The sequence below is a fragment of the Helianthus annuus genome, chromosome 1 (assembly GCF_002127325.2).
Source record: "Helianthus annuus cultivar XRQ/B chromosome 1, HanXRQr2.0-SUNRISE, whole genome shotgun sequence".
NCBI classification, from domain to species: Eukaryota; Viridiplantae; Streptophyta; class Magnoliopsida; order Asterales; family Asteraceae; genus Helianthus; species Helianthus annuus.
This window is the reverse complement of record NC_035433.2, coordinates 102,953,714-102,968,424: the sequence shown is the minus strand read 5'-3', so window position 1 is coordinate 102,968,424 and position 14,711 is coordinate 102,953,714. Positions and strand designations below refer to the sequence as shown.

General features: G+C 37.5%; 1 long non-coding RNA gene across 1 annotated transcript; it reads right to left on the bottom strand.

Moving 5' to 3' along the window:
- Positions 1–12,034: 12,034 nt before the first annotated feature.
- Positions 12,035–13,125, bottom strand: LOC110937975. The gene is made up of 3 exons (XR_002591140.2): positions 12,990–13,125; positions 12,405–12,458; positions 12,035–12,101 (listed from the first exon to the last, which is right to left on the bottom strand). It is a non-coding gene; the product is annotated as an uncharacterized LOC110937975 (long non-coding RNA).
- Positions 13,126–14,711: the final 1,586 nt, after the last annotated feature.

The following is a 14,711-nucleotide window of genomic DNA, read 5'->3' as shown; positions in this document are numbered from 1 at the left end:
ACGGTGTGAGGTTGTCAAACCTAATAGCGCTATCAACTAATAACCCGTTCGCCCCCTGCGCTTAATCGGTACTGTAAGCAGGGACTTAATGTGATAGAGTTTCGTTTAGTTTTGCTAGTTGTGATTTATAAATAATATCCAAACGTATCTCCCCCGGAGATAGTGAATTAAAAATACCCATTCGTAATTTCCCCCGGAAGTATTAGTTTGGAAGCATTCTTCCCAAAGATGTAAGTTTGTCCGTGTCCCTCCCTAGGACGCATGCTTTTAGTGTGTGAACTCACCTTGGGTTGCTCGGCAGATTAGGTTACTTGGTCAAGCACGCTGGTCACCATGTCCTAGCATGGTTACCAGTATAGGTCAGGGTTGGGTACAGAGAAGTCACGTATATTCTACACGTATCTATCACACAGTACACATAACATATACGGTTATTGGGCCAGTCCTATCACCTGGTCAGTTAATAGTAGCACATAGTCTAGTTAAACAGTAGCAAGCATGAACATTCCATATAATTCGGCCCAATAACGGAGACAAGCAGCCCAGTCGAGACCAGGCGGTCTTGACTCGAGAATATGCGGTCTCGAGTCGCATCCAGGAGATCTCGAGTTGTAAATGGCTGGTCTCGAGTGGTGCAGGCATGAGTCGCAACCTCAGAGGTCTCGAGTCCAGTCTCGAGTCAAGACCATGAGATCCCAAGTCGAGACATTGATAGTCTCGAGTCCCTGAAGTCTGTCTCGAGTTGTAGTTCGATGGTCTCGAGTCGAGACCAGGGGTCTCGACTCCCATCACCTGCTGATTTTTGAACATCTGCAAAATTATACTAACCAATAGAATTACGATTTCATGATATTATGTACTATCCAACCACAATGCTCAAACATGTTTTCTTGTCTAACATTGATTCAAAACAGATCAAACATGCAACTTTTCAAATACTTAAGTCACATTCAAACAGTTCATCATTAGGGTTTTCATTTTCAACCAGGATGTCATCGATAAAAACTATAACGAATCTGTCTAACATGGGCCGACTAACTCGATTCATAAGATCCATGAACGCGGCAGGCACGTTCGTTAATCCAAAGGACATTACTAAGAACTCGTAATGCCCGTATCGCGTTCTAAAAGCCGTTTTCGCCACATCCTCATCTCGCACTCTTAACTGATGGTACCCGGACCGCAAATCTATTTTTGAAAACCAACTTGCCCCTTGTAACTGATTGAAGAGATCATCGATTCGGGGCAATGGGTATCGGTTTTTCACAGTCAGCTTGTTCAACTCGCGGTAATCGATGCACATGCGCATCGAACCATCTTTCTTTTTGACAAAAAGTACAGGCGCTCCCCATGGCGACACACTCGGGCGTATAAATCCCTTGTCAAGCAATTCTTGTATTTGTACCATTAACTCCCGCATTTCAGTTGGGGCCAACCTATAAGGAGCCTTGGCTACCGGTTTGGCATCGGGATACAATTCAATCTTAAAATCTACTTCACGTTCCGGCGGAAGCCCCGGCAAATCTTCCGGAAAAACATCGAGAAACTCGTTCACGACTTCAACCTCTTCTATCTTAGGGGTATTCTGCTTAGTATCCACCACATAAGTTAGAAATGCCTTGCTTCCATTTCGTACGTACTTGTATACTTGGACTATAGAACAAAGCTTCAAATTGATATTCCTTTCCCCTTGTATGCTTACTCGTTTTCCTCCCGATGTTAACACATGAATCACCTTCTTCTCACATTGAATTTCGGCTTGATGTTTAGCTAGCCAATCCATGCCAACTATAACCTTAAATTCCCCCAATATCATGGGAATAAGGTCAATGGCAAACTTCTCGTCTTCAATGATTATTTCACAATTTCTACAAACTTCGTGCAACAAATAACTCTTACTATCGGCTATCTCTACTTCTAATGGTACATGCATTCTTTCGATTCTAAAAGAGGGGTGTGACACTAGTTCACTGGATACAAACGTTCTACTAGCTCCAGTATCAAATAACACGTACGTAGGCATCGAGTTCAACGAGAATATACCTGATACAACATTCGGGTGGTTCTTCGCTTCTTCGGTTGTGATCTGAAACATCCTCCCCTTAGCTCTTGGGGCTTCCTCCTTTCTTGCTTCCTTATCGGTTTTCTGTTGAAGCTTGGGACACTCAGCCTTAATATGACCCGGTTGGAAACAGTTGTAACACGTTCTGGAAGGATTTGGACACCTATAGTATGGGTGTCCCTCTTGACCACAATTGTAACAGCCCTTCTTCCCTTTCAAACACTCCCCTGTGTGTAACTTTCCGCATGTTTTGCATTTCGGAATACTACCCTTTGTCTTATCTTTCTTGTTTTGATCTTGAAATTTTGGTTTCTTTGAAGGGCTCGAGCTGGAAACATTCTCAGATACTCTCTTTTCGCCTCTTTCTGCCTGCCTTCTTAATTCAATCTCCCTGTCTCGGGCCAAATTGATGAGTTCATTCAAGGTTTCACATTTAGCAGGAATGATGAATTCCCGATACTCAGCCTTCAATACACCATAATAGCGGTTTATCTTCATTCTTTCCGTCCCCGCTATGTCTTTACAGAATTTCAGCTTATCGAGAAAGATGTTGGTGATTTCATCAATGGTTTCATCTTTCTGACGAAGATGTAAGAAATCTTCTTGGATTCTGTCAATGGCAGACTGCGGGCTGTGGTATTTTTGGAAAGGTTCCTTGAATTCTTGCCACGTTAAAGCTTGAACCTTGTCTTCCCCAATCTCTTTACTATAGGCATCCCACCAGTCTTTAGCTTGGAATTGTAACAACCCGGTGGCAAACATTACTTGATCCTCTTTTTCACAATGACTTCTCACAAACACCGCCTCTGTACTTGCAATCCATCTTTGACATGCTATAGGATCAATCTCTCCCTTGAAGGGTAATGGATTGCATGCCATGAATTCCTTATAAGTACATTTGCGAGCCCCTTTCTTTCCTTGCATTTCTACAATCATTCCCTTCAACTCATCTATCTTGCTTGCCATCATCGTTTCCACCACTTCCAGTACATGACCTTCCACTTCTTGGGCTAAATGAGGGACGCTTGCTTGTATTGCCCTTCCGACCTCTTCCGAGATCATAGTTTTCAGTTGCTCCTGTTGTGTCACTTCATTGTCATTCGTATCCGCCATCTACACATAACATCATTTTTTATTTCAAGCATTCAATCATCCTTTCCATCATATAATCATTCTAATAGTACATAACTTCCTTTGAAAGTTAACGTTCATGCATACTATCATTCTTTAGAGTCTTCTTATAACGCTCACAATACTTCACGTATGATAGAAAACATTAAACAAATCATCGCAATTGATATAGGCTGAAAACAGTCTCCACCGTAAATCACGGTGTCACCGTAATTTACGGTGGCATTATTTCTCTTACGATGTAAAGCTAGTGCCTTACGGCAGAGGAATTTCATCCCAGTGTCTACCTTAAGCTACGGTAGCCACCGTAGCTTACGGTGACGCCCAGCTACTATGATAAATTTCCTATTTTGCAGCCATTTTTCCAACCCGTTTTATCTCGAACCAGTCCGTTTCATCCCAAACTTTTACACATCACCCCATAATGATTTTTTCCTATCATTCCTTAGCTAATTCATTCATAATGCAAAATCAACTTTAAAGATACTTACTTGCTTCGCGCCGCGGATCGAACACACGCTTCACATGAGCTTCCGGTTTGAGTTCAAGCATTTAATGCTTGAATCCCTCAAACCTACGCTCTGATACCATTTAGAAACCTTACGTGAAATTCTAACTTTGGAAATCTTGTGTTCTTATAACCATTCTTTCATTGTAATCGTTGTAAAATACGGAACTTGCTTCGTAAATAAAACTTGTACATTACACTTTTTACCTAGTTAAATCATGTTTTATTTCATATTTCACCTTGTTACAAGTTAGGGGAAACATTGTTGCATATTATTACACAACTTAATTAACAAAATTACTCATTATAATGTTTTAAAAAATAAAAAAATAAAGAAATATGGCAGCCCAATTCAGCAAAATTCAGCCCCATATAGTTGGGTTTTGTGGGCTAGTTTCAAGGTGTAACCCCTTCTAAACACTTCCAAAGCCCAACCCATTGAAACCCTAATCCTTCCCCCTATAAATACCACTTATAACCAGCCTCCCTACCACTTTTGCAACCCTAAAAACTCACAAAACATCCACCAAACCGTAGCTGAAAGCAAGGGTTCGAGTAGATTGACACCCCTTCACGAAAATGAGCATAACTCACTCAATTCTTATCCGATTCACTCGATTCTTTTTCCTACTTGCTTGTATAATCATGGGGTTCGATTCCTAGACTTCTCCTTGGAGAAATCAGACCTGGAAATGCCCCGAAATAGTCCATAAACTTTCTGTTTGTTTTTATGTTCATCAAAAACTTGTTTAAACCTATGCAACTTGTGTCTAACACATCTCATACCTATGTCCTAATGCTTACAACTTATCCCATGGTTGGTTAAGCTTAAAAACAAGGTTGAGACATTTAAAATCAGAGGATTAAACCTCATAAACTTGGTGTTTTGTTTAGGGTTTTTAACCCACAAGTCATGTCAAACTTTGTCTTTGATACATGAGTGATTATGGAACAACTTGGGTTGTCCAAAAATACAATCCTCACATGATTTGATGATTTCTCTTAGTTAGTGTGTATATTTCTTATTCTTTATTGTATGTTCATGACCCTCCTTGGTTGTTTTTTTTACATCAAGTGTAGTGGTGAACACATAGAGGTGCCTAAATGGAAGACTTGATCTTCCTACCTCCTACATGACTTCTATGACATTTAGAGGTACCAAAGTGAAGATTTTAATCTTCTACCTCATGCTTGAACTATTGGACATATATTATATAACCTAAATATATTATTCGAATAATCGAATCTTTGATGATGAACTAGTGTTCATATGTCGGGGTACTAGATTACATCATCCTAGACTATGATAACTTGTCACGATTCTAATGGAACCTTGTTCCATGAAAACACCTAAACTCCTTTGAGTTTCCTAGTGTCAAGAACAAGCATCATATGTACTAAATGATTATTTTCCATGTTATTCTCATGTCTTATTTTTATGTTGCTTTAAACACCGAATCTCGACTCTAAACATACTTGAACCTTAACCCTTATACATTCGGACTCTAAATCTCTACTCGTCAACAATTGGATAATCGGAAAACATATGCAAACTTTGTGAGTATACTCGTACTTTTCCCCTTTTACTTTTACCACTTTTGGGGTGTAACATGTTTACCTATTGAAACTTACACATGAACTTTTGTCTAAACACACGAACATTCCTATAACAATGCTTGTATATGTGATGGCTTGATACTTTAAATTTGGGTGATTCTTATGTGTTGAACTTATCATTAACTTCGTACGAGCCAAACCTTGACATATGTAGCGCTATAGGATTAACGACCCGCCTCCACTGAAACTTTGGTTATGTCATGAGCAAGTTGCGTTTTCTTGGTTTGATATGTTAGACACATGCCATGTTTAAATGTTTATCTTGAATCACATGCATGCTATGAGGAATTGTTCAAACTTATCTTTTGCTATGTACGTATCAAACTTGTATACTCGCCTTTGCTTTTGCATTGAACTTTATTTTAAACATGTTACAGGTTGAGGACGATGATGCTATGAAATGAAGTAGCGTTGATGCCTAGATACACATATAGACGTTAGGGTTTAAAATGTTGTATCAAAATTTTGTTATGTTATCATGTTGTTTTGTTAAACTTGTCGTATTTGAATTTCTTGTAATGTTGACTATTTGAAGTTATGAAATGAAATGAAATTTGGATTTTCTAAATATTGTCACAAATAGCGTTATGATGTCTCTAGCAATCTTCACACTTCGTCTCATCCCGATGTTTCCGCCATTGGTTGGGGTGTGACAGATTGGTATCAGAGCCATAACTATAGGGAATTAGGAAAAGTAGGAATGCTTTAACCTAGTCTATAGTTTTAGAGCTTTATTCTCATGTTTTGCTTGAAACTACTTGCATGCTATCTTATTTGCCTTTATTTATTCTCTTTTCATCTTTCAAACATATATGTCACTTATGTGTTAACACATCACATGCTATACTTGTTTTATTATGTGTTAATACTTGTTCCGTTGTTCGATTCTTTATGTGTATTCTTAGCATATTTCTCTATGTGTTGGTACTTGTTTTATTGTCCTATTCTTTATGTACCGTTCTTGATGTGCATTCTTATGTGTTCACACTTGTTTTCGTATTCCTTTAACATACTCCCCTTTACTAAAGCATTTTACTCGATTTTTCTTAAACTCGAAAACACTCATGTTATACGAACGAGACGAGTTTACCAAAATAGGCGTGAAACCCACAATTTGGTAAACGACTCTTATCCCACGCGATTCTATTTTTGCACGAAATTCACCATTTAGTTAGGAGTGAAATCCATATCTTAATGGAAATTTCAAATTCAATTTCTAGTGGACCCTCGTTAACGTGTCGAAATTAAATTTTGACCCAACGAGTACCAACCACACTTAGGGTACGAAGTCGTCAAGCTAGGGGTGAAACCCGCACCTCGTCGACTAGTTCCACTCCTTGGCATTTTTTTCATAAATCCCGCCAAGTCTCGAAATTTCGATTGATTTGGGACATGTAGTAACCGGAAGGGTAAATACCGTTAACCGACTTGTCGGCGAGAGTATTTTACCTATTAGGCCAAAGCATGCTCCTCAAATTTAGAAGACTTTTCGACCACTTTGGTTAGTCAAAGTTCCGTTTGGAACACTCCAAACTTTGGTCAAACATGTGTTTCTATTGTTTATTTTATACGATGCAATCTTTCAACCTCGAGTTTACCTTTGATTTCTCTTTTCACACGCACAACATATCGAACCTTTTCGATACACTTATATATGCATGATTTTCATATAATTTAAATTCATATTCCTTGTAACAACTAGTGGAGATGTATCATCGAGATTGGAGTGACTTCCTTACCTTGACGATTGACTCCACCCCTCTTCCCCTAAAACGACCTCACCAACGAGTTAGGGGTGATTCCCTTACTTAGGTGACCGTTACCAAAACTCCTCTTTCAAAATATTTTATTATGCAAACCCGATCATGTTTTATACCTAAATCATTTATCATTATTCAAAATACCTACTTATACCGATTTCAAAATACATTGTTTATCAAACGTACTTCTTATTCTACCATCCATTTTCACTCAAATCATATACACGAGATTCTTAATCAGGTCTTAAAACATTTTATTTCACGAATTTCAAAACCTTATGAAATGCTACCTATCAATTAATCGGTCTAATGAATCTCTTGCCCATGAACTTCATATCCGACTTATTAACTAAAATACGCTCACATTATATCATCATACTAGAGACTTCCATTCTTAATCGAAATCAACCTAACCTTTCTCAATTACTTATAAGATCTCATGGATGTTATATGATCGTTTTACCAAATACTCTTTTCAACATCAATAAATCATTTGTTAAATTTATTTTTTTAAACAATCACTAAGTCCCTTTTACTAAATTTCTTTTCTAAGGGTCGACGTTTTCACAAGAACTTTCAAAGTCCAAAATTTTCATGTATTGATGCAAATGAAACAAACCCGTTATTTAAAAAAAAAAAAAAAAAAAAAAAAAAAACCTTCTTTACAACGCTTAACTCGTCATCCAAATTTCAAAACACGTGGGCTAGAAGACTTCATGGGGACCGACAATTTTTCAACATACGTGAACTCCTTTTTTTTTAAACAAAAGTAGCATTTCAATCATTACAAAATACGTTAAGCATGACCAATGAGTACTTTATGTTCCTTTACATATACAAACTATATTCTACCTTTCAAACCAAGCTCAATCTAATTTTGATTCGACAAACTCAACGTTTTGTTTAAACAACTATACATGCACATCATCATACACATTTTAGTCGATATCTCGCGATAACATCATTTATATCGTTCGTACCTACATACTTAACCTTTTTTTTTCTCTACAATGTCTCAACGTACACCATATACGCAATATTTATTTTTCATACCTACACCTATGTTCATACGTTTTATGCTTGTACTCATACACATACTACTTATACGTTTTACGCTTCTGCTTGTACACATACTACTTACACGTTTTATGTTTATGCTCATACATACATGTGTATTCATACTTAAACTTATGCTCATACTTTCATCCTTACTCATGATTCGTACATTCGTACCTATACGCGAGCGTAATCCGAGGGATTCGCTTACGTGGGTCCCATACATGCTTAAACATAAACATGCTTACATACGACATTCTTCTACGTACACATTCTTATTTTCAAATTCATGTATACCTTGATTCATACATAACTAGTACAAGCTATGTGGATCATGCGACAATCAGTATAATCGTGGGTGCACACGGGATTATAGTGATAGGCGTATGAGAACCATAGAGTGTACTACTGTGTATGGTAAGACACGGAACGTAACATGACCCCAAGTAACGAAACGGACGTAATGTGGTTAAAACATGGTGGATACGCCGCTGGTACTTCCTATATATAAGTGTTTTCACCATGTTACCAAACTTTCGTAAAACGTGCCATGAGAAATTCAGTGTGTTGCAGACCTTTTGGACCTAATACAACTTCACGCAACTCACAAACGCATTATATCCGATTATTCATGACGAGACTTCATCCTTAACACACTACGTTCATCTATCCAACACTTATGCTATTCACATACTTGTACTCTTTAAGAGTCATTCGTTCATTCTATACTCGTATTATTTTATACAAAACTCATTCGCAATCCGGCTTGTTTAAACATTTGAGTCCTAACTTACCTCGTTACCTATAAAATAGCCTCCCTATTCTTGATTCTTGTGAAACTATACTTAGTATACCTCTATTGCTTTATTTAAAGTAACAAACCTTTTCGTTCCTCTCAATAAACAGGTTTTACGAAAGTATGATTTTTTTTATACTATCCTTAAAAACTTCCCCTTGCAAATCTACCTTGACGTTCTCCAAAATTTGGTACTTTTCAAAACTTTCAAACTTCCCAAGTTTCAATTCTTAATGATCACCTTTATGCCAAAAACTCTTTCAAGCCTTCCTCTTGAATAAATTTCGGGACGAAATTTCCTAAAGGAGGGGAGACTGTAACGCCCTGCGTTTTCAAACTTCCTACATTTAGAAACCTTACGTGAAATTCTAACTTTGGAAATCTTGTGTTCTTATAACCATTCTTTCATTGTAATCGTTGTAAAATACGGAACTTGCTTCGTAAATAAAACTTGTACATTACACTTTTTACCTAGTTAAATCATGTTTTATTTCATATTTCACCTTGTTACAAGTTAGGGGAAACATTGTTGCATATTATTACACAACTTAATTAACAAAATTACTCATTATAATGTTTTAAAAAATAAAAAAATAAAGAAATATGGCAGCCCAATTCAGCAAAATTCAGCCCCATATAGTTGGGTTTTGTGGGCTAGTTTCAAGGTGTAACCCCTTCTAAACACTTCCAAAGCCCAACCCATTGAAACCCTAATCCTTCCCCCTATAAATACCACTTATAACCAGCCTCCCTACCACTTTTGCAACCCTAAAAACTCACAAAACATCCACCAAACCGTAGCTGAAAGCAAGGGTTCGAGTAGATTGACACCCCTTCACGAAAATGAGCATAACTCACTCAATTCTTATCCGATTCACTCGATTCTTTTTCCTACTTGCTTGTATAATCATGGGGTTCGATTCCTAGACTTCTCCTTGGAGAAATCAGACCTGGAAATGCCCCGAAATAGTCCATAAACTTTCTGTTTGTTTTTATGTTCATCAAAAACTTGTTTAAACCTATGCAACTTGTGTCTAACACATCTCATACCTATGTCCTAATGCTTACAACTTATCCCATGGTTGGTTAAGCTTAAAAACAAGGTTGAGACATTTAAAATCAGAGGATTAAACCTCATAAACTTGGTGTTTTGTTTAGGGTTTTTAACCCACAAGTCATGTCAAACTTTGTCTTTGATACATGAGTGATTATGGAACAACTTGGGTTGTCCAAAAATACAATCCTCACATGATTTGATGATTTCTCTTAGTTAGTGTGTATATTTCTTATTCTTTATTGTATGTTCATGACCCTCCTTGGTTGTTTTTTTTACATCAAGTGTAGTGGTGAACACATAGAGGTGCCTAAATGGAAGACTTGATCTTCCTACCTCCTACATGACTTCTATGACATTTAGAGGTACCAAAATGAAGATTTTAATCTTCTACCTCATGCTTGAACTATTGGACATATATTATATAACCTAAATATATTATTCGAATAATCGAATCTTTGATGATGAACTAGTGTTCATATGTCGGGGTACTAGATTACATCATCCTAGACTATGATAACTTGTCACGATTCTAATGGAACCTTGTTCCATGAAAACACCTAAACTCCTTTGAGTTTCCTAGTGTCAAGAACAAGCATCATATGTACTAAATGATTATTTTCCATGTTATTCTCATGTCTTATTTTTATGTTGCTTTAAACACCGAATCTCGACTATAAACATACTTGAACCTTAACCCTTATACATTCGGACTCTAAATCTCTACTCGTCAACAATTGGATAATCGGAAAACATATGCAAACTTTGTGAGTATACTTGTACTTTTCCCCTTTTACTTTTACCACTTTTGGGGTGTAACATGTTTACCTATTGAAACTTACACATGAACTTTTGTCTAAACACACGAACATTCCTATAACAATGCTTGTATATGTGATGGCTTGATACTTTAAATTTGGGTGATTCTTATGTGTTGAACTTATCATTAACTTCGTACGATCCAAACCTTGACATATGTAGCGCTATAGGATTAACGACCCGCCTCCACTGAAACTTTGGTTATGTCATGAGCAAGTTGCGTTTTCTTGGTTTGATATGTTAGACACATGCCATGTTTAAATGTTTATCTTGAATCACATGCATGCTATGAGGAATTGTTCAAACTTATCTTTTGCTATGTACGTATCAAACTTGTATACTCGCCTTTGCTTTTGCATTGAACTTTATTTTAAACATGTTACAGGTTGAGGACGATGATGCTATGAAATGAAGTAGCGTTGATGCCTAGATACACATATAGACGTTAGGGTTTAAAATGTTGTATCAAAATTTTGTTATGTTATCATGTTGTTTTGTTAAACTTGTCGTATTTGAATTTCTTGTAATGTTGACTATTTGAAGTTATGAAATGAAATGAAATTTGGATTTTCTAAATATTGTCACAAATAGCGTTATGATGTCTCTAGCAATCTTCACACTTCGTCTCATCCCGATGTTTCCGCCATTGGTTGGGGTGTGACAGGTGACGCCCAGCATACTATGATAAATTTCCTATTTTGCAGCCATTTTTCCAACCCGTTTTATCTCGAACCAGTCCGTTTCATCCCAAACTTTTACACATCACCCCATAATGATTTTTTCCTATCATTCCTTAGCTAATTCATTCATAATGCAAAATCAACTTTAAAGGTACTTACTTGCTTCGCGCCGCGGATCGAACACACGCTTCACATGAGCTTCCGGTTTGAGTTCAAGCATTTAATGCTTGAATCCCTCAAACCTACGCTCTGATACCAACTTGTAACGTCCATAATTTCCTTTGAATATTTATTAAATAGCAATGTACTTTTCTAACAAAATTTGGGCATGACCCGTTTGAAAAATGAGTGGTCCCCTGTTTTATATAATCCAAAATCATTCGAAATTACAACATACACGTCAAAACATACCATGTTTTACTTACAAAACCATTTAGTTTATGTACACGCTTACGACAAGTTTTCCAAAAGACAACATGATGAAAACTAAGTTTGTGTACTAGACGAAAACATAAGTGACAAAGTATTAAACATTGACTTTTACAAAATGTGGAACGCTTGACGGGCTTGAGGCGTGTTCGAACCGGGCGAAGCTTGATAGCTAGACATGAGATTTACCTACATGACCACAACATCAAAACTCGTTAGAACAAAATTTCCTTCTTTAACTCAAGAATCTAACTTACGGACTTGTAACAAATGTGACATTTACAACATACACTTTACCTCATTCTTTCATTCTTGCACGGTAATGTATTCCAACGGAACTTCTTACCATTCCTTCTAGATTTACAATAACATTATTCGACCCATTCAAAAGAAGGGTCCAAACATACATTTTCTCACTACTTGATTCGAATTAATACATTATTTGACCAACACATATCTATAGTGAAAGCTAAAATTGTACAAGTAGCGTACCTCGGTCTTGATTCCCTTGTTGCTTCACTTGACTCGAACTTTCTTCCTTAACTCCTACACGTAGCCATCCATTCTTTTAGTTTATGTCTCATACTAAGTTTCGCATAACAATCGATTAACATCATGCAATTTACTTCACGCATTCATAAACACATTCAATTTACTTAAAGTTATGGCTTGCAAGACTAACATTTTCATTGAGGCAATTTGTCAAACACTTGGTGTGCACAATATCAACAAAGCACAAGGTACAAGTGTTCATAGCATAATTCTACTTGTTCCCTTTCTAATCTAACAAGAAGAAATCAATTTCACATCTTTTCTTTCATCCTATCTAATTCTCCCTATCACATTCAGATTAGGTATCAATTTACCTCCCTAAACATGATATCATAATTCACCTTGCTCAACCTATTCCTACAACAAGTGGATATGAACCCTAATCACTCAAACAATCGAAATTAAACCAATTCCTCCATCTATTGTGAACTCCTAACTCACGATTACACAAGATTTCCACATAATTTCATGATTGGGTTAAAACCCACTTTCTACAAACCATCCAAAACAGAAATTATTGCTTACCAATCGTTAAACAAGCTCAGATCATTCGAAATTTGAGTTCATGCATCCATTTAGGCTCCTAATTCCCTTTTGATTTTGAGAAGTTCATGAAGTTAGGGTTTGTCCCCTTGCTTCTTTGCTCTGGTCGATCCACACATCACAGAGATGTGTGTGTTTTTAATTTTTGTTTTTATTTATTTCTTTTTACTAAAACTTCCATCCCTTTTTAACAAGTCTAGTCCCTCTAATCCTTAGATTGGTTATTTTGCCATTTAACTTTCCTTCTAACAAGTTACTAACATACTAGGTTAAATATAACATATCTAGATATTACAAATAACATAAATAAATTGCATATTTTGGGGTGTTACAAGTCTACCCCCCTTAAAAGAGGTTTCGTCCCCGAAACCTTAATACGTACCAAATAATGTCGGGTAGAGCTTCCTGATTTCATCTTCTAACTCCCATGTAAGGTCTGATCCTTTCCGATGTTGCCATTGCACCAAGACTTGCTTTATAGTTTTGTTCCGTAGGTGCGTTACCTTGGAATCCTTGATAGCTATCGGTCTCTCGATATAATTCAATTTTTCATCCAGCTCAATATCGTCAAGGGGCACATATGCCGTCTCATCCGCTAAACACCTTCTCAGTTGTGACACATGAAATGTGTCATGTATTCCATCCAAAGTTGGCGGTAATTCCAACCGATAAGCTACCTCCCCAACCCGTGCTACAATCTTGAAAGGTCCTATGTAGCGTGGACCTAACTTTCCTTGCTTACGGAAACGGATTATACCTTTCCATGGGGAAACCTTTAATAACACATAATCGCCTATTTGAAATTCGATGGGTCGCCTCCTTTGATCTGCATAGGCCTTTTGTCGATCTTGAGCCGCTTTTAAACGGGCTCGCACAAGATCGATTTTCTCGTTAGTTTTAGCCACTACCTCATTGGGTGCAATTTCTCTCTGCCCCACCTCTCCCCAACAAATTGGAGTTCTACACTTTCTTCCATACAACAATTCATACGGTGCCATTCGAATGCCGTTGTGGTAGCTATTGTTGTATGAAAATTCCACCAACGGCAAGTGGTCATCCCAGCTTCCCCCGAAGTCTATCACACATGCTCGCAGCATGTCGATAAGTGTTTGAATGGTCCGCTCGGACTGACCATCCGTTTGGGGGTGGTAGGCGGTACTGAAATGTAATTTTGTACCCATACTTTCATGAAAACCTTGCCAATATCGAGAAGTGAATCGGGTATCTCGATCCGACACGATAGATACAGGAACTCCGTGTCGTGATATTATCTCGTTAACATAGATCTCCGCCATCTTTTCGGAAGAGAAAGCTTCCCGAATGGGTAAGAAGTGCGCGCTCTTGGTGAGGCGATCTACGATCACCCATATAGCATCGTGACCTTTCCTTGTCTTAGGAAGCTTGGTCACTAGGTCCATCATTAATTCTTCCCATTTCCATACCGGAATCTCTAACGGTTGCAACTTCCCATATGGTTTCTGATGTTCTGCCTTTACCTGCAAACATGTCAAACATTTTGCAACATACTTGACGATATCACGCTTCATACCGGGCCACCAATAACCTTTCTTCAAGTCTAAATACATTTTTGTAGCTCCTGGATGAACCGAAAATCGGGATTTGTGAGCTTCTCCGAGTAATGCACCCTTTGCTTCGCTAAACCGAGGTATCCAAATACGACCATACATGGTTTTAATTCCATCG